Source organism: Belonocnema kinseyi, chromosome 2, assembly GCF_010883055.1.
Source record: "Belonocnema kinseyi isolate 2016_QV_RU_SX_M_011 chromosome 2, B_treatae_v1, whole genome shotgun sequence".
Taxonomy (NCBI): domain Eukaryota; kingdom Metazoa; phylum Arthropoda; class Insecta; order Hymenoptera; family Cynipidae; genus Belonocnema; species Belonocnema kinseyi.
The window spans coordinates 157,716,030-157,737,626 of record NC_046658.1 but is presented as its reverse complement, the minus strand read 5'-3'; the positions used below and the strand labels follow the sequence as shown (position 1 = coordinate 157,737,626).

Below are 21,597 nucleotides of genomic sequence, written 5' to 3'. Positions count from 1 at the left end.
GGCGCATACTTTGAATAAAATATTTGTTATCATTCTCTTGAAATAAATGTGTTTTTTTCTTGAAAAAATACCGGTTTCATATGTATACACCTGGTAAAACGTTTTAAATTCTACAAGATATTGGTAACTCTCTTGAGTTTTTATCGCAAAAATTTAAAAAATCATTCGAAATGTAGAAAAAAAATGCCTTATAATCTTCTAAATTTTCCCAAGGATTTGAAGAAACTTTGTTTATTCTCCTGAAACCTTTCGAAATTCTTTTAAAGTTCATAAAGTTTATCTTGCGTTTCTAAATACTTCTTAGGTTTAAATTTTGTTTGAATCTCATCAAGTCTACCAAATACTTCCTGAATTCACTTGATTATTATGTTTTTCTAATCTGTCAGAACTTCCAATCTCTAATTTTTTTAAATTATTCAAATTTTTCCTAATTTTTTTTTTAATTTTGCAAAATAAAAAAATGCCTTCAAAGTCTTTCATATGCTTTAAGAATATTTGAAATCTTTTGCAATGTTTTTAAATCTTTAAAAATAATATTTTTAAATTAATTGTTTGAAATAAAAAAGTATACTAATTATTCCTTTAAAAATCTTTACAAGTTTTAATTATTTTCGAATCGTTTCAAAATTTTTGAATATCTCTTAAACTTACTCAAATTTGAAAGAATTATGTTCCTTAATTTTTCTAAAGTTAAGTGATATGGAAAAATTACGACATTTTGTTTCAAAAAATTTGACGACTTTTTAAACATTTTATGAATTAATAAAAAATGTTTTGTAATCTTTTTTCAATTTTCTGTTAGAATTCATCAAATTTTACGTGTAATTAAAATAAACTTTTTTTAATCTCATTCAACTTGTTCCAAGTTCTCTTTCTTTAATTTTCAAAATTTATGTAATTACATAATCTGATTGAAAATAATTGAAGCTCTTGCGATTAAAAGCAGGGATTCTGCTTGAGAAGAAATGTGCTGAAAGTAATATAAAAAAAAAATCATTTTAATTTTAAAGACTGATAATTGTACACAATTTCCAGGCGCATCTTTCTTATTCTTCTACAAGAATTTTTAAGTTTTTAAGTTTTTTAAATCAGTTTATCCGGCGTTTCTAAAACTCTTCCGAACATTAAATTCTTTTTTAATATCATCAATTCTACTCAATATTTATTGAATTTATTCGATTATTTACATTTGTTTTAAATTTGTAATGTTATCGAATTAAAACATGTTAATTTTAAAACTTTCTACACTCTTTTTCGAAATTTTAGGAAATTGTTTGATGTGTTTAAAAATCTTCTTTAATTTTCTTTTAAAGCACATTTTTCAAAATAAAAATTCATTCAAAATGTTCACACGATAATTAGGAAAATAATTCTTTTTTTCTAATCTTCTCAGGTTTTATAATCTTTAAAAATTATTCAAATTTTTCCTGATTTTTTTTTTATTTTTCAAAATTAGAAAAAAAGGATCTTTAAACTTTTGCAGATACTTTGACATACTTTGACCTCTTTTTGAATGTTTTGAAATGCTTTAAAATAATCTATAAAATTAATTTTTCGAAATAAAAAATTATTTTAATTATTTCTAGAAACCTCTAATATTTTTTTTCATATTCATGAAAACTTACCGAATTCTTGAAAAACCTTTACAAGTTTTTATTATTTTTGTATCCTTTTAAAATTTCTGGATATCTCTTAAGCTTACTCAAATTTGAAAGTCGATTTTTAAAGCAACATGTAATTTAAAAAATTGTGTAACAACATTTCACGAGAAGGCCTAATAAGAATTTCTTTAAAATCTTCTACAGTCTTTTTTTTAATTTTAGGAAATCCTTTCACATGTTTAAAAGTCTTTTTTAATATTCTCATTAAGTACGTTTTTTTACAATAAAGTCATCACAAATTTTCCTACCAATCGTGAAAAAGTTCTGTTTTTAATTTTGTCGGACCTTCTAAGCTTTGTGATCATTAAAAACTATTTAAATTTGTCCTGATTTTCTTTGAAATTTGGTAAAATGAAAAAGATTGCCTTAAAATCTTCAGATTCTTTATTGAGAATTTGAAACATAGTTTAAAATGTATTGGAATTTTTTTTAATTATTTTTTTTAAATAAAAAATTATAGTAATTATTTGTAGAAATCTCTAAGAATTTCCTCCTTTATTTACAATCAATTTCCAATCACAATTATTTTACAATGAAAGTACAATTTTAAAAGTTAAATTTTGTAATTTTGAAATAAGTATTTTAAGTCATTAAAGATTTTGTGAAGATTTCATATACAAGAAAATAAGTATTATCAGTTTGTTAAAAAATTTATATGTAAATAATTATTCTAAGATTCTTAAGAAAATTAAAAAACAATTTTAAACATAGTTTAAAATGTATTGGAATTTTTTTCAATTGTTTTTTTAAAATAAAAAATTATAGTAATTATTCGTATAAACATCAAAGAATTTTCTTCCTTTTCGTGAAACCATACAAAATTCTTTAACAACATCTTTACAAATTTTAACTATTTTCTATTCGTTTCAAAATTGCTGAAAATCTCTTAAACTTAGGCAAATTTGAAAGGTCATTTTTTTAACCAAAATAAATTTTTTTTAAATGTGCAACAAAATTGCGCTATAAATTGCCTGAACTTTCAATCTCTTGACACCCTGCGTAAATCAGTTTACTTAAAAACTCCTCTAAATAGCCAGTTAGCCACCGAAAACGAATCGTGAAGTCGGGAGAGCTCGGATTCCTGCTCGTGCATTTTCGGCTTTACACGAGGCTGGGTTTCGCAGCATTTAACAGGGTTGACCCACCTACACGCTACGTTTGAATGTGTCGCTCCTAGAGATGGGATAGTGGCGGGGGCCAAAAAATCCCACTTTCTGGAGACACTGCTGTACCGTGCTTAATAATTTACTACTGGTATACTGTTCTTCACTGATTAATCAAAAACTTTTTCTCTTTCCAATTTCAACTACATGAAGGATTAGACTTTATTTACATATGTCAAACCTTTCAGATCAATTTAAAAATAAGCATCTGTACAAATTTAGAGTCTTATGACTTTCGGCAGACTTTTCACCTACATCTATATGTATTTTTTCCAATATGGATTTTCTTAAAATTCCATACAAAGGTATAAATGTTCCTAGAAATTCGCAATTTTATAAAAAATACAACAAAAAAATAAGACTACGCCTTTTTAAAGATTTTGATCGTTGTTCTTTTACAAAGTTGATTTTCGTACAAAATTATTAACTTAATCATTATGTATTAAGTATATTTGAGGTGAATTTAACATTAATATATCTTTTCTCGAAAAAACGTTGTAAAATTACTGTTAAATATATTCTTAGTGTTTTAGAATTAATAAAACTTACGCTTTTTTTAGATATTACCTCATTTGAATAAAACCTCGCCGAAAACTCAAACATAAGAATAACCCGACCGGAGCCCCACTAGCTCCCGACCAGAGTCTGAAGATTACCCGCACGGAAATTAGTGAACAAAAAGGCCCGACTAGCCCTTGACCAACCACCGACCAGGCCCCGACTGAAATTTTGACGACAAAAAGCCCAACCAGTTCCCGATTAGTCCCCGACTGGGTACTTTGTCAAAATTAATAACCCGACTAGCCCCCGATTAGTGCCCGGCTTGTAATAGGGCCAAATGGGGTTATTTCCACACGGGGACTATAGAATGGCGTTAGAAATTTAAATAAGCTGGATATAAATTCGATACGTTGAAAGAGGAATATTTTTCCTTTCGCATAAAACCGTCAATTTCAGAGTGGGTCTTATTATTACATACTTTCAAATCAGGAAATTGATAAGAAATTCGTTTTATAGTGCGTAGCGCCAACTGTTATTTTAGCATCTGTGAGTAGTTTTATAATCACTGCTGTTTGCCACAACAGCAAAAGCTACACTAATGTAATGACCACCCCATACTACTTGACCCCACTATTGTTAATGTATTTCTGTATCTACAAAGTGGCCCGCTTCCCTATTCTAATAGTAATTAATCATAATTTTTGCTACCAAAATATAATTTATATCTACTTGAAACTCCCAAATTATGTGAAAATGACGACCAACATAAAAATCTTAATATCATTTATAAAGTTTTTAATTATAAATTCGAATAATTCGGAATACTTCTATTTGTGTATAATATATGGCTGTAAGGAGACTGACCGACTTAATTCCTACAGCCTACGACCTATAGATTCTGACATTTCCTTCTAAAGGCCGGCCGGCTGCATTGAAACATGTTTAGGTTTATTGCGCAATGCGTAGAGGGAGAGAACATACAATTTTCATAAGTAGAATCCAGTGACCAGGTTCCGGAACAATTGCCCTTTGTATTTATTGTTGTCTTTTTAATGACCAGACTCGGAACGTAACATATGTATGTGTGCACGTCCATATTGAAACGATCTACTTTATCGATATGGAGGTACGCATATTAGGAGCACATTCTCAGGTATATTGCCGATACATTTTCCAAAATAATCCAACCCTTTAAAAATGAGGATATAAGTTTTTTTCAAAGTTGATAGTCCACGAAACAGCCATTTGAGAAAATCTAAGTCTTATATTTTCTCAAAAGGCTACTGTTTCGTGGAATAGTAACTTTCAAGTTTTGAAAAGGAATACATTTCTCATTGAGAAAGTTAAATAGATTTTTGATTAGAAATCATCAATTTAATGCTAAACAATAAAGAAAGCCTGTGGTTAGTAGTAGTCTGGCTATAGTAGTAGTAGTAGTAGTAGTAGTAGTAGTAGTAGTAGTAGTAGTAGTAGTAGTAGTAGTCTAGGCCCTGGCTAATGTTCAAACGTGGGTCAACTCCGAATGAAACGCTAAATTTGGATAGAGCCAGTCTTGATTGCCAGGCTAGATCACCGAGCTTGGTCCAATCTTGACACCCTAGATTATTATCGATTTCACGCCATCCCGTGCAGAAATTGCCCAACTTATTCCCATGTTCCGACCTGGGTCCGATCGGATTTTTCACATGTGACCGCAAGGGGGTAGAAAGTGTGGCTCGCGTCGGAACCACTTCGGGTCGGGTTAGGTTAGACAAGATTATGTTAAGTTTACTGTTGTCTTTGTGATATTGTTTTGTTTACATCGAACATGAAATGCCAAAAGCAAAAAGTCCATTGCGAGTTCGGAAGCACCGGATTGTCAGTGGGATTTCTTATATCCGTATTATATCCTATTTATTTCAGTCAATAATTAAAATGTACAAAAAAGTTTTAAGTAAAAATTGTAGATCTTTCAATAAAACACACTTTATAATGAATATATTTATACACTACGACTGATAGTTTTCTAGAAAATATAAGATAAATATGAAAAATCGCGAATGTCATACATCGCTTTATACAAAATATATGAAATTCCGGATTAGTAACATTATAGATTAAATGGTTTTAATATTTTTTCTCGAACATAACTTCACTTTTAAAATTTCATTCCACGTGCCCTATGTGCGTTAGTCAAACAAAATACATTCCAAAACAATATTAAAAAATTAAAGGGGCCTCATCTGGCCCCCATTTTTGGAGCCCAGATCTGGGCTCTGTCGGGCCCGCTCGACACCCCACAAAAATGTCTGCACGGGATTTATTCTTAGACAGGTCTTATTTGTTTTCTACAAAACTCATCAAATGTGGAATTTTTTTATTATATGTTGAGAACAAGGTATATTACCCCGATTCGTTAACCGTGGGTCGTCTTAACCCAAGGTATTTTTCTTTTGTCTTATTACTCAAAATCCGTGTACTCCGGAAATATCTGTCCCAACCCTAAAAAAACTTTAAGACTAGAGGACCCTCTGTGCTGAATCGCGTTTCTTCAGTGGCAGCCTGGCCTTCGCAGTGAGCAGATGAAGTTCGCGTTGCGTCTTAAATGGCCCATGATAACTTTAACGTCGGTGCAAACTAGTTTTGAGCGAAAAGGTAAGTTTTTAAATTTTTATCAAGTTTATGAGTATTTTCGAAAGATTTCAATTTTTTGAGTCATATACTGATTTTTCTTTTCTGCAAGCCACGATGAGCCACGATGATTTTTTCATGCACTTAAGTCTCCACGCATGTTCGAAATATCAGCAAGCAGTTTAAATAGCTTATAAAAGATTTTATGGTTAAGTTAAAAGCACCATACTAATATGACACTAAATGGGACTTACTCGTCGTTTAAAAAAAAAATTGGTTTGAGGTTCGGGTGAGAATAACATCTATTTACAGTTTGCAGTTTGAATCGCTTTACTATCTATTTAGAACTGAGGATAATATGGTTGCACATTTTTTTACTTTTAAGCAACAATTTTTATTGTTTTTCAAATTCTTCAACTGCAACTGGTTCACAACAGTTTTCCTCATATTCATGAATTTTTTCAAATTTTTCATATCGCCCCTTGTATAAAAAACAATGCTCTAAACTTGACTGTTATTAAATGTACCCGAAAATCCTTACTTTTTTACATTTTTCAGTCTGCTGAGCACAACATTTTTTTACATAAACGTCTTCAAGCTCATTTACGCAGAACACTTTCAGCTTTCATATGACTGATTTTTTGTTACGCTAGAATTTTTTTGACTGAACTGTTAAGCTTCAAAGGAAGATGCCTATGATTTTCTCGCAGATAGTAGATGGGGCCAGGTTCGAAATAAAACGTGATACCCGATCGGGGCCCAAGCGCAGCGCTCAGAGATAACCCGCTCTGGCCCCGATTTGGCCCATATTAATTTATTTTTATTATTCTTAATTAAAAGGGATTCTTAAATTAAATAATATTAAAATCGTATATATTACCTCCTATACTGAAATTTGAGAATATAAAAATCAGATTATCAAACAGATCACGATATAAAAACATTTGCGTATGTGAGACTTGAAGCAAAATATTTTGTTTTTAACTTTTTTTGGAGAAAAAGGAAAAAGTTGAAAGACGCAATATAACAGCCATCATTTGTGCATGATAAACTATTCACATACCGATTATATTAAATCACCTAAAAATACGTGAAAATAAATATGTTTATGACGTAATTGTTGATCTAATTCGTTTTCACATTCTACACATTAAATATTACTTCTGCTTCTTTTCTTATAAATAAATAACCCCATTTCGAGGTTAGGTTTCTTCTTAACATACTTGATAAATTTACTTATTATAGTCTTCAACACGTAACTCAGGAATAATTTCATGTTTCCGATGCCTACGCAGCACTCGTCTTGTGCTCGCTTTTGACATTTTTTTCACTTATTTTATCACTTTTTCAATTATTCATTGAAATATTTTTAACGTTTCACACTTTACATTGAAACTTGGGAGATTTGGAATCAACCAACTTTAGGCCCAGAAATTAATAGGGCGCCATATACTGTAAAGAATTGCTGCTAAGCCGGGGTTTAGAGGGGGCCAAATTTAACATCCACAAAATTGTGTGCCCAATCTGACTCAAGTCAGAAATAAGGCAAATATTTGGCAACTTTTGCACAGGAAGGGTCACATTCCTTGTCTGCAATGCGGGAGAAAAACCGCAATTTGTTAATCAGCAGTGTGTGCGCATGCGCAGTGAATCACGCATGTGCAGTGCATCTTCATTACTTCTTCCGGGAGCAATAGAGCTGCTGCCAGAGAGATTAATGAAGAAGCACTGCTCCAGCGTAGCCAAATATACGCACGCACTTGTCACTGATTAAGAATACTCAATTCCGCACACAGTACTCCGACTCCCATGCATTTTTCTGGCCACATATTTGTTGCGCCAACAGAGCCATCTTCAGTTGTCCTGGAGAAAGAGATTAATCTATTACGTCACATACTAACTGTAAAATCATTTTCAACGTCATAGGCATTGCGTCAATCTTACACTTGCTCTTATTTCCGTATAATTTTACACTCTTATTTTAGCCTTTTTATAGGATATCTGCGTACCTAGGAGACTGAGACGAGATCGCTAAGCGCGAATCGAAGTCGAGTATTGCATACACACGACGGTAAAAAGGCGTTTGCTTCCTTGGTGTACAGTACACAATACTTTGTGTAACAAAGTTGTGATCTACTAGTTTATTGAGTCTAAAATTTAAGGTTAAGTTGACGCGGCAATAAGCGTACACGGGCGACAGAGAATGCTCACGTGCGTAACACGATTATGAGCCCACCCATGTGGAAATTTCTTCATGGGCCTGAGCGGGCCCAAGCCTGGAAAAACGAGGCCCTGGCCTGGCCTGGCGATCAAACCTGGGTCAAGCTAGAATGAAACGCTAAATCTGGCCGAGGCCTCGCTCGATTGCCGAGCCAGGTCCTGGCTTGAATCTAGCTTATTATTGATTCCGCTCAGCGCCATTTTATTTTTAGGAAGGTTTGTTTTTCTTCTATAAAAAATTGATCAAATCTGAAACCATCCATTTTATGCGTGCCGCAACACATCTTGTTACTCCCTTTTCAGTATAAACTTGATGAAATTAAAAACAAAAACGTTCATCAAGAACGTCAACTCAAAGGAAAAACTAAACATCGAGTGTTAAGCACGGAAGGGTTTGACGTGAAAAATCTAAAAGGAAAACTTCATTAGCACTGTCCACTATGTTCTTCTCATACACGTCCCTCTCCTTGCATTTAAAAAGTATCAACGAGCAGTTTAAACTAATCACGAAAATGTGTGACGTCACAGATACACTGTTAAAATTTTTTAGAGCTTTGTCACACTCTTATTATACGAGTATAAGGCAAAATTACAAGACCGGTATCAGAAGGTAACATTGCAATACTTGTACTGCAATTTCTGTGTAGAAAATGATCGAGGCAAGAAGTGATTCGGGGCCAAGATAGACCCTCCTGCCCGCCAATTGGTCGATATTAAGACGATCTTTAATAGAGCTGAGTAGAAGTGAAATGTTTTTATATGTGGTCAAACGCTCGTCTAGACTCTAGAGTCTAGAGTCTAGACGAGCGTTTGACTATGAAAATCTATTCTAGATAGTGCACGTTAAAATTATGTCAAAGTGTCTAAATGATAAAAAAAAAAATTTGTTTTTGATGTACATTTTTCAATTTTTCATTCTTTATACTTTTAAACATCTTGAATATTTTTGGAAATGTGCAAAAAAAATTTAAACATAAAAATTAGACAAATTTAGCCCTGATAGACAAGCCTTCACGCGGCTATTGCCCGAAAAGACTGACTACACTGTTAAAAAAATCTGATGAAAATTTATTATAAATACATTGAGTAAAGTCATTTCCATATACCGTACAATAATGTCAACCCTTGTTTGCCACCGCAGGGTAAAAAAATACCCCAGGCCTATATTTCAACAACAACACTTCAAGCCAAATAGCATCACGCTGGATCGATTATTATATTTTTTATAGCTGTCTAAAATTGCGTGGGCTATAAAAAATACCCCCATGTGGCAAGTACGTTTGAAATCGATATTTTCGAGTACATGTTTTGTTTTAGTCTATCATGTAAAATGTAAAAGACAAGATGACAGAAAGACTAAGAGAGGATGTTCATCGTGTGTTTAGGCCCAGCGTGTATTGACCACGCAGTATTGTTATGTGTCTCGATTGTCAGGGTGCATAAAAAAGTGTCTGAATACTCTTAAATGCTAAGTTTTTTTTTATATTATATTTCTCTTTACAAATTTGAAATAACTAAATACAGTTTGAATAATAAGTAAGCTCAAGTAAGTAAGTAAGTAAGTAAGTAAGCTCAAAATAGGTAGTTCATTTTTTCACAAAATTTCTCTCTTCATTTCTTAGCATAAATGTACTTCTGTCGGTAGAAAATTAAATACTATTTTTGCCTTATACTAATAGACCAAATGAAGACTCAGTTAAAATTTTAGCTCATTCTAATGTAGGAAACAAAAATTATGCATTTTTTTGTTCTAAATATGGCTAGTATATTATTCTGCAGAGGTGTGGCAAGCAAGGGTTAATGTACCATCATGCTGTAAAATTAATATACAATTGTATAATTACATGTATGTTAAAGTTGTTAAAACAGAGTGCGCGAAAAGACGCCAATTCCTTCACGGAGAAAAAGATATCGCACAATGATATCGCAAAACCTCTATACTGCAAGAAAGCGCAATATGATAACGTACAATCAAGTCCCGGAGTTTTACACGATATTATAATGCACTAATATCACAGAAAAAAAATGAAGTTTAATTTTGTTACTGTCGTTTGCTAGGGCGTGCTTAGCAGAAATGGGAAAAAGAAAGAGTATGAGTCAGTTCGAGCTATAAATCGGGACACCAGATTTAAAACAATCATAGAAAAAATAAAAAATTTGCTGCAGGTAAGACCTGCAACGGTTAATGATTAAACATATTTCGGCGAAAGTTTTACTGAGGTTAGAAAAATAAGTCTGAACTCGTCGACTGCGTCGCGCTGAAGTGAGCAAATTTCGGTAAAACGTTGTGAATTAATAACAGAAAACACACAAAAAATTTGTTCTTACTGATATATTTCCTCCGAAATAAATCACATTATTGTAGACGAATTAGAACTTATTTAATACCATTTAGCAAAAGCGCAAAATGTAACTGACGGATGGGAATCCCCATTTCTTACGTTATAGATTGCACAATTATGCGGTATATAATGTAAAAACTTGCAATGTACGATATCACGATTCCTAGGTATTATAATGCGATAATTACGATATATAGCACAGGAATTACGATATATATTGTAATTTATGCGATGAATACACTGTATATGAAATTTAATATACATAGTTTTTTAAGGCGATTTCGTATACTGAGGTTTTAAATTTAATATACAAATGTATAATAAATGTGTATTAAGATTTGAAACATTTTTAACGGTGTATATGGTGAGAAGAAACATAAATTTGTGTAGTATTTACTTTTCATGTTTGGTACTTTCCCGATTAAAAAAGATTCGACATGAGTTCGACTTGGTTATGTCTTGAGTTCGTCTCCAAGACATAGATGTCTTGCTGCGAATCAAAACTGAGTCGAGACTTATGGCCACGGCAGTTAAAACGGCGTTTAATTGTCTCAAGTCGAGTCGTCTACTTGTTTCAAGACAGGCCTTGTCTTGGCTGAGATGGCCGAACATTTTTCGACTCATAAATGAGATTAAAATTGATGAATGAAAAATCTGTAATTATTAAATTAGTTATTTTTCATTTCAAAATTCATAATCTATGGGTCTGAACGAGTATAACCCTTAAAAACTTTCTTCAAAAAGATCAAAATTGTTACTTTCTAAAAGGATCTCCTAAGCCGTTAGAAATACGTAAAAACAAACAACATTTTCGGTATCATCGTCAAACAAGTATAATACAAATAACAATCCGTAAATAAGTTGATTTAATATGTATATTGTATAAAAATATACAAGATTGTTTAAGCATTAACAAAGATTAACTTTTATGACTGTTAGAAATAACCTTTTTTTATGGCAGGTATACGCTCAAAGTTATAAACCGCTCGTGTTGTAGTCATAAAAATACGACTCAAGAGGCAAATTTATGTCTTCAAGACATAAAAACTTGTCTTCAAGACATACATTGAAGTCTGGCTCCATCTCAAAACTGAGACATGCTCAAGTCGACCTTTTCGACTTCAGCATGTCTTGATTTGGGGCAATTCAAGTCGAACTCAAGTCAAAGCATTTTTATTCGGGTTTGAATATCCTGGCTTTTTTTGGAAATGTGAAAAAAATTCAAACTCCCTAGGCCTTTTTTTTAATGTGCAAAAAATATTTGAATTTCATAATTGGAAATTATCGTGGCTCTGACGGACTATCCAGCACACTATTAGTGCCAGAAAATACGAATGATAATATAGACGATAATATAGAGAAAATATAGACGGTATGGACAATGGCACAGCAGGGCGCAAGGAGGCCTTGATAATTTTCTACAAAGGTTTCGAAGAATATGCGCCGTTTACCATACCAGTATTGTAATTTCACTTTACAATACTAGTATTGTTTTTTTGTCTTACAATCACTTAAACCCACCTAGCAGATGAATGATTTTCTATTTAAGTAATATATAATTATTCCTTAGCTAACACACTCGACAATGAGAGCTTGGTGGTTCGGGTTCGATTCTCCGTGCCTTCGAATTTTTATATTTTAAACATTTTTCCGCAGCATCAAATTACAGGTATGGCTATATTACAATACATATATGGCAATATCTCAATACCAGCATTTTAAAACTACAATATTTTTGTATTGGAACATTATCGTTTTGTGTTTGCTTAGAGTTTCGACGTGTGACGCCAAGTGCCACCTTTGTTTTAATACGCTCCTCATCGTGTATATCTGCCCCGGTCGTCACGCTGCCATTTCTAATTGGTTAAAATATCACCTTGAAACACATAAATCGGACCACTCGATCTGGTGCAACAACTTTAGATCACGAAATTACCCTATCCGGGCCCGATTTTATCATCCCAATCATGGCCAGATCAGCAATAGTGAAAAGAAATGGTGATTTTTGTACGGGTATGTGCTGATATGTGGCCATTATATATTTGTGTTATTATTTTTTACGGCATATGCATATACAAACATAAATACTCGTATATTTATATATATTTTAGGGCGGTCCAAAAATGCATTGCAAATTTTTTTTCACTTTGAAGAGCAACATAACCCCCCCCCCCCCCCCCCCCCCCCCCCACCCCCTCCCAATGTTTCCATTTCCGGAGAAAGAAAATCCGAAGTTTTTCTTTTTTCGAAATTCGAATATTAACATGTTTCATCGGGCACTTCAAACTCCCATTTAATTTACATGGGAAAATTTTGAATTTTTTAAAAAGTGAACACATGCTCCATGGTTTCATCGAAACGTGCCATGACTTTTTAAATAATTTTCAATTTTTTAAGCAAATGTAAATTATTGAAACAATTATTTATTCCCAAACAAATGTAAAAAATAATCGAATTTTCTGATTTAAATGCCCAATGGGAAATGTCGGCATTGAGCCGTAACTCACATCTGCCGCAGTACTGAGCCAGTGGTCTTGCCAACATCCCGCCAAATCTTGAACCAGTGCTGGCGCAGTACTGGGTAGATTGACCATGCTAACGTCCAGTCAAGACTTGGCGAACGAGTACTGGAGCAGTACTGGGGGAATTGCAGCTCAATTAGTGTACCGATACTGGCAAAAATCAGCACGTCAGCAACGTGAGAAGTTTTTTACAAAAATTCAAGATTTTCTCAAAATTTTATACCTCGACTTCAACTTTTAGCATACCCTAAGAAAATTGTTACAAAAATCTAAAAAATATACCAATCGTATCTGAGTTGAGTACCCCGCCAGTAGTCAATTTCCCATTGGGTGTGATTGTTTGCCATATTTTGAAGTAGTAATTTTTTTTTAAAAAGATTATGTAATTATTTAAACAATTATTTATTGTTTACTTTCAAAATTTCTAGAAATTAAGCCCGAGATGTCTATTTTTTCAAATTGATATCCTGTGCTACTTTTTGTTGAATAATTACATGAACTTGATACGTTTCTTATAATGTTTAACATATTTCTCTTTGTTTAAACCATTTTTATTTCCTGAATCCGTTATTTTTGGAACTGAAAAAGAAAAAATGAAATAAAATAGAAGCACACACAATTATCTTTCTGACTGTATAATGTACAGATAAAATAGATTTACCACTTTTTAGAGAACCTAATGCGCGTGGATTCAACATTTATGAGAAACTAATGCGCGTCGAGAAATGTCTGAGAAACTAATGCGCGTCGATATATGTGTGAAAAGTAATGCTTAAATCATTTACTTCACAAAAATACTTCCCAAATCGTGATTAATTGTATGTCTTCCATTTTATTTAATTTTTTTAGTTATCGAAAAAAGCTGCTTAAGCAAATAAAGATTGTTTAAACAAATAGAAATTTATTAAACATAAAAAAATGTATCTAAATTATGCAATTATCAGACAAAACGTAGCATATGACACTATTTTGAAAAGAAAGTTGATATCTCTGGCTCAATTTTTAGAAATTTTGAAAGTCAAAAATAAATAATTGTTTAAATAATTAGATGATCTTTTTTAAAAAATTTCACTGCTCCAAACAATGACACACAATTACATTTCGATCAGAAAATACGATTATTTTTTACATTTTCTGGGAATAAATCATTGTTTAAATAATTTAAATTTGTTTAACCAATTGAAAATGGTTTAGAAAGTCATGGTCGATATCAAAATTGTCCATTAGTAATTATTTGTAGTAATTATTTGCGATGGTGAGGGTGGGTCGGAAATAAAAGTTATTAGTATAGTTTTATTTCGCAGACACTCCTCTTCAATCCCTAAAAATTTTGATACGTATAGAGGAAACCTTGGAACATTTGTTGAATAAACACACACACACACACACACACAGGGTGTCCCGTCACTTATAGAACCCCTCGTACTATATGATAGTGTACAAAAAAATAAACAAAAAAAGTGCTCTGAAAAAAAGTTCTGCAAAACTTATAGTTTGGGTACAAAAAAGCATCACATTTGAACCCAATCAACCAACGACCAAAGCTTTAGCGACCACTTAAGCGCCCACACTATCTAACTCTTGGGATATAATAAGTTGTCGCTAAGGCTCGAAATTCTCTCCACATTGGTTGATTAGGTTCAACTTTGAAGCTTTTTTGTGCCCTAACTAAGCTTTGCACAACTTCCTGCTAGAGGACTTTTTTGTTTGTTTTTGTCTGCACTATCGCATTGTACAAGGGGGTTACACAGGTAGTGGGACACCCTGTGTATACATATGGCCAATACACACACATGACCTTGAAAAGCGGTACTTAAGCTCGGCTCTGCAGGCATGAAAAACACGGCGATATCCATGAATTTGTTATATGAAAGCATATGGACAATAAGTCTCCGGCTCGTGCACTCGCCTGTGGCTCTTACTGCAAACACACATTCGTCAAAAATTTTTGGGACTCCACCACACTTTCAAACTACGAGTGCAAGGCAAAACTAAAATGCCGGTATGGGGCAGTTCACAAAGTACGTAATACATTTTTGAGTAACATTAATCAAACCCCTCAACCCTCTGTGCTGCTTTTTCCATTCGTCTTAAAATGGAGACAGGTACTTACACTCACATCAGCCCGTCGAGAAGATGAGGAACCATCTGTTTTAAGAATGATATACCTCACTAGTCTAGTGTGTAACGCACTCGACTTAGAGCTTGGTGGTTAGGGTTCGTTCCTCAACGGCTGTGAATTTCCATTTTCTTCAATAAACTTTTTTCCCCAACATCACACTACATGTATGACAATGTTGCAATACCAGCATTTTAAAACTACAATATCATCTTGTATTGTAACTTTATCATATGCCTCGGAAACAAACTTCCGAAATACATTGATTGTAAAGTTCTAACAGAAATTTTGTACAGTGTACGTGTGTGGCTCGAAAGTGAAGGTGTTGGATTAGTTATAGAGTGTGTGCGACGATGCCGATGCCGACGACTACGATGACAGCGTATCGTTAAGCTGCAATGGTAAATGTGTGTAAGGGTAAGGAACTCGAATACACCCAGAGGTACGCAGGTATGGGTGTGTACATGAAACGGATCAGAGATGAAGGCGTATGTGCGTACATTACACATCCCAAAAGTAAGCCTGTGTGTGTATGTATACACGCAGGTGTGCGACCCCATCTATGCTTGCACCGTGCACCGCCAAGCGCCGCGCGTTCACTATGTGTTACACTTATCAACTTTGACCAAATATTTTCATGCTCAAGAACCAAAATATAAGTGTAAGAAAGAAGTTTAAATGTTTTAGAATATTCATTGAGTGGATAAAAATGTCAAATAACCTTTTACTCGTCGTAGCACGCTACCAGATGTTGAAAATGTTGACTAGAACGCTGTGCCTGCTGCTGCTGCTGCGGCTCCTGCTACCACCAGATACTCCACTTTGTCACCGTTTGTCGGTCATTGCGATAACCACTCTCACTCACTATTATTATTTAAGTCAAAGATGTGTATATTTTCATGAGAGATTCTTAAAGGTATGGGCAAAATAGTCAATCTCAATACGGCTCTTTTCTAACATATGCGTTCTAGAATCTCTTTCTTAATTGTAATGTATCATAGTGATGTTTAACTTTTTTATAAGGTTACTTGTTGAATTACGTTCTGCTTTACGGCAGTGTGCACATCCTACTTGAATTTTGAGAGATGTGTGCTTCATTGCATTTAAGGTTAGGTATTATAGACGTATGCGAAGATGGTTTCGCGCAGAAACACACAACATATTGGCATCTGAACGAGACTCATATCTTCTCAAACTGGAAATTATTTTGTACATCAACACACACACACGCGCGCACAGAGAGGATCTGGAGCACTACATGTAATCACGTACGAATATGTATTGAAGGTGTATAAAATATTGACGGATAACTCACTATTAAAGAAAAGCTGGCGAGCGCGACCGTTCGCCACTTGGCTCAGACAAAGTAGAGAAGGCACGATCCTTCTGGGCAGCGCGAGTGTACCAGAGCGCGAGCGCCACTATAGGTTCTTGAGTCTCAGAGGCTGGCAGCACAGCTACGTAATCCCTGCGTCCATTACTTCTAGCTAGAGTACACAAGACAGTTTGTTTTTCAAACAGGTTAAAATCATATCGGCAACCGACGGCGGTAGTTTAGTGTATGGGAACTGGCAGCAACCTATACACTAGGTAGGTAGGTATGTATTTTGCCGCGGGCTACTCCAGGTATAGCGGTACTTTCACCTCTCCTGTCCCCTCGACCCGTTCTCCTATCTCTTTCCTCATCACATGAAACACCCCTCCTTGTGGTACATATTCTCCCTTCCATCCGCTCGCCCCTTGTTCGCTGCCAGCTCCACCATCACGCTCCTGCTGCCTGCCGTACAGACTACGGAGCGGCACGGTGCGACGCGGCGCGGCGTACACAGTACCCCTTTTCATCTCTTTTTCTCAATTCTTATATATATATATATAGATATATACATCACGCAAGCGGCACTCAACACGCTTCAATATACACGATCATGTATTATTTAGGTTTGCGCACTAAAGGAAATCTGCACGCTTACCAAAACGCGTATTTTTCTGTCGCACGACAAAGTTTTAATAAATACGAATTATGAGTCTCAAGCGAATCCTGATGCTGCATCACTGACAAGTGCAGCAGAAATGTATGTCAGTTATTTCAAAGACGGTGGACGCTTCTCTCTCTCTCTCTCTCTCTCTCTCTTTATAAATCAAAAAGTTTTTAATCGGCCTACTCGAGCTCTAAACGACTTTAAACTAATTATGTATATATACACATTGTGGAATGTGCAGTCTTTATTTGTAGATTTTTTGAAACAATTAAGTTCACATATTGTATGTTTTGACCTAGATTTTACATTCTTCTCCTCCAGCTCGCTTTTTAAAAATAAATCTCTTTTTAAAATAAGGATCAGCGTTTTAATGTGCGCGCATCAGGAATTAGCTTCAAGATTGAGAAAAGTGGTTTCTGCCCGCTCATTCAAGTCACCGCATGTTCTCACATGAGAATCAAACCACTCTGTTGTCTACCTGACCGGGAAGCCGGGAATTTGGCCGGGAACTTTGTTTCCTGGGAGAAAAACCGAAAATGACTGAGAGTATGGGATTTTTAATTTAAAAATTTTGTAAATAAATATAATTCTGGCCTGCAAAAGGAACTGAGGAAATATATTTAATTGTGACTTGATGTAAGAAATTTTTAAAAAGAATTATAATTCAGAATTGAGACTGGGAATAGATTAATAAATATTTTTTTAAAACCTTTAACAATTATAATTTGGACTTTGGAATAGAAAACTTAGTAATGAATTACAATTTTGTCTTTGAACAGGTAATTTTTGACACGCAACAGAAAATTAAGAGAAATAATTTCAATTCTGATTTATAAAAAGGGATTCAACAAAAACAATTCCAATTCTCAGTTAGAATTGATAATATTTGGAATATTACTCGTTCCGAATTAGAAAACTTTTTGATCTTTTCAAATGTTTATAAATCTCTTAAAACTTCTAAAGATCGTTTGAAATCACATTCAAACCTTCTGAATTCTTTTGAATTACAGTGTAATTATGATTTCGAAGAACAATAGATCCCTCAGAATAGTGGCTAACGATACGGTCAGGCCTAGTGCTAGCTAAAAAAAAAGTACACTTTTAGCTAGGCCCAGACCAGACCATTTGGCCAGCATCAAGTCTGGAAACCAAACGGTACCTGATCTGGGCCGCGCGAGCACCAGAAGATTTCCTCACACGGAAATTATGTCCTGAATAATTTAGATTTTGAGGATCCTAGAATAGTATATCATATGCAATTATGCATGTTAAAGTTATAAGTTTATTGCCAATTGCCATTCAATAATTGACAATACCCTTTTGTTGAAGCTCCTGCGGGTTTAACGAATGCATTTTCAGCGTCCAATGAAAAAGTGGTTACTTGTACCATGTGAATTTGAACTAGCTGAAGTAAGTGAAATTTCTAATTGTTTGCAAATGAATATTGATCTGCCGTGAAATACATCTGCACTTTGAATTGAAAAAAACATTTACTTCAGCCAAAGAAATTTTAATAGGATTAATATAAGATTTTTTGATTAAATAGTATATCAGCATCTAGAGGGAGAAGAGGGACTTTTTTGACGAGGACTGAGAACATACAGAAATCCAAAAATTCCGTCTCCCCCTTGGCGAATACGATATTTTTAAAATAAAAAATCCTCCCACCTCGCGGGCACATTCTCGTAGTGCGTTGCGCGCACGGTTCACTTCGCTCGCAAGTTAGTATATTATTACAATTCATAACATACATTGGTATTAAAGCAGACGTAGTTTCATTGTCTATTTTAACGAAACGCGCACTCTTAACAAAAATTTGGTTATTAAACATTTTATTGCAAATTCTGCAGTTTCAACCAAGAGTCATACATAGATGGTTAGTGTTTTATGCTGAGAAGTTCAACCAACCTTTAGCGGCCTTGTGTTAGACGGGAGTTGATATGATCTCATTTTCACATTCTCTGTATAGCCTGATTTTTAAATTAGGTTTTCAATTTCTTATAAATAATCAAATATGATGGAAAAATTGCCATTTTATCTATATTTGACGTTCTCGGTGCTCGTCAATTACATGAAAATGGTTAAAATCGCCCGAGTTTAATAAATTAACATTAGCTAAAGATATCCCAATATTATATATTAAACAACAGAATTTTTTATAAATAAATTATTTTTGTTGAAAAATCTTTTCTACGATTTTCCATAATCATACGTTTTTTCTAGTTATATTGTAAGAAATTTGAATGGAAATTATATGATATTAACAAAAATTTCTCCCAAAACTATAACTCTTTATATTATAAAAAAATTTAATGAATAAATCCAGTGATCAGGCATTTTTCGATAGAAAAATTCGTTTTTTTTTCAATGTACATTTTTATAAATTAGAAACTCTATGATAATTTTAGAATAATTCATAATTTGTTGATTAATCGTGTGATTTTTCAAAAACAAATTTATTAAACAAATAAATTATTCGGGTAGATGCCCGAATAATACATCTGTTTGTTAAATTTTTTTAAAAGTCTGACATCGAAACAAAACAGAATTTTTCTGTAAACATATTCCTCAATAATGCGTTTGTTTATTAAATTTATTTTAAAAAATCACAAATCTGATCAAAAAGTTATAAATTTTGCTGAAGTTTTCATCAAGTTCCTAATTAAAAAAGTTGACAAAAAAAAACTAATTTTTCTGTCGACAAATGCCTGATTGATGCATTTGTTTAAAAAAATCATAAAATTGATAAAAAAATAATAAATTTTTCTGAAGTTATCATGATCTTCCTAATTAAAAAAGTTGAAATAGAAAAAAAAACGAGTTTTCTTGTAGACAAATGCCTGATTAATGCATTTGTTGATTAAATTTGTTTAAAAGATCATAAAATAATCAACTTATTATGAATGTTGCTGAAATTCTAATTAAGTTCCCAGCTGAAAAGACTGGCGTTGAAAAACCCCGAATTTTTCTGCCGACAAATGCCCGAATAATGCATTTGTTTATTAAATTTTTTTTTAAAGTTTTAAGAAAAATCAACAAATTACGAATTTTGCTAAAATGATCACAAATTTCCTACTTAAAAATCTGCTCGCTTTGCGGGAACATTTTTATCGCTCGCTTCGCTCGTAAGTTTGAACGCGCGACGATTGAATCTCGCGCTTCGCGCTCGATGATGGGCTACCTCACGCTTCACGCTCGAACATAATTACACCTCGCGCTTCGCCCTCGGATATTCATTCTTTTCATTTGTAATGCTTGAATAAAACTTGAGCAGAAAGATCTCTTTTAGATGGCAGCATTTATATGCGTCTTGATATTCTGAATTGTCCACTTAATTAAGTATAGTCAAAGATTAAGTTTCTCAAAGCTCTGTAGGCTTCGAGGTACACATTCTCATCGTGACACTCGCGCTGCGCGCTCGATTTCCGACAGACATTTGTAAGCAGGTTTTGTTGGATATTTTTTTTTCTCGTAACTTTCGTCGGTTTTCCACACATTTTTATTTAATTTTTTTACTTCAAATGTTATTTTTCACTAATAAAACAAAAAGTACGCGTCCTATCAAGAAGTGATTCTTAACAAAATTGTAGATCTTTTTTGAGATACCAATTTTAGTTAAGGGGGTATTCTGGTCTAGAAACCCGATTTTCGGCCATTTTTTGAAATTGAATTTAAACAAAAAACAAAAAATATTTTTACCATCCATTTTTATACATTGGACAATTCCTTTGGAGGATATGTTCTTAAAGGTCGAAACATTGAAAATATGCAAAAAAATCTAATTTTTCAAAATTCTAGACCAGATCAAATCATTAATTCATTTTTTTTCGTATTCTATGTAGTTTTACCACAATATGGAATTTTTTATTTTTTATTACTTTTTGTGCAATCAAAATTTGAATTTTCAATTTTCTAAGAAAATCCAAAAATATGTTAGGATAATCTTGTATGGCTTTCGAAAAGTAATGTTTTTCTTTTTCTGATTTTTTTTATATCGCGCGTTTTTTGACTTAAAATTTTGGTTTTCGGTTCATTTAAAAATTTTTGAAAATGCTATAACTCTCAGAATTTTCATTTTATCAAAAAAAAATAAGAACAGTGAATTGTTTGTCCTGTTTAATACTATAAATATCTGAACATAGAATTTTCAAATTCAGAAAAAGTGGCCTCAAAAATTTTCAAAATGCGCTCACTTCTTTAATTTTTATCAAAAATGGCTGGTTCACAAACTCTTCCTTTCTTTTGGGACCTAAAAAAAGTTTGCCAAAGATGAATTTGATTCGTTCATTTTTTCGAGAGTTATCGTGTATACGGACGGACGGCCGGTCGGACAGAAAGACAGACGCCATCGTAAAAACCTGATTTTCGGATTCAGGGGATCTCAAAACGTGGAGATCTGTTGAAAAACAGTGAAGTTATGTTGAAAAATGCCTGATTGCTGCATTTGTACATTAACATTGTTTATAATATAAACAATTAT

General features: G+C 33.4%; 1 protein-coding gene across 1 annotated transcript in view; it reads right to left on the bottom strand.

Moving 5' to 3' along the window:
• The window catches only part of LOC117167859, a 33,323-nt gene extending 16,784 nt beyond the window's left edge, over positions 1-16,539 (bottom strand). Inside the window, exon 1 of the mRNA XM_033353069.1 lies at positions 15,860-16,539. The gene's annotated coding sequence lies outside the window, so the exon portion shown is untranslated. The remainder of the gene's footprint in view (positions 1-15,859) is intronic.
• Positions 16,540-21,597: the final 5,058 nt, after the last annotated feature.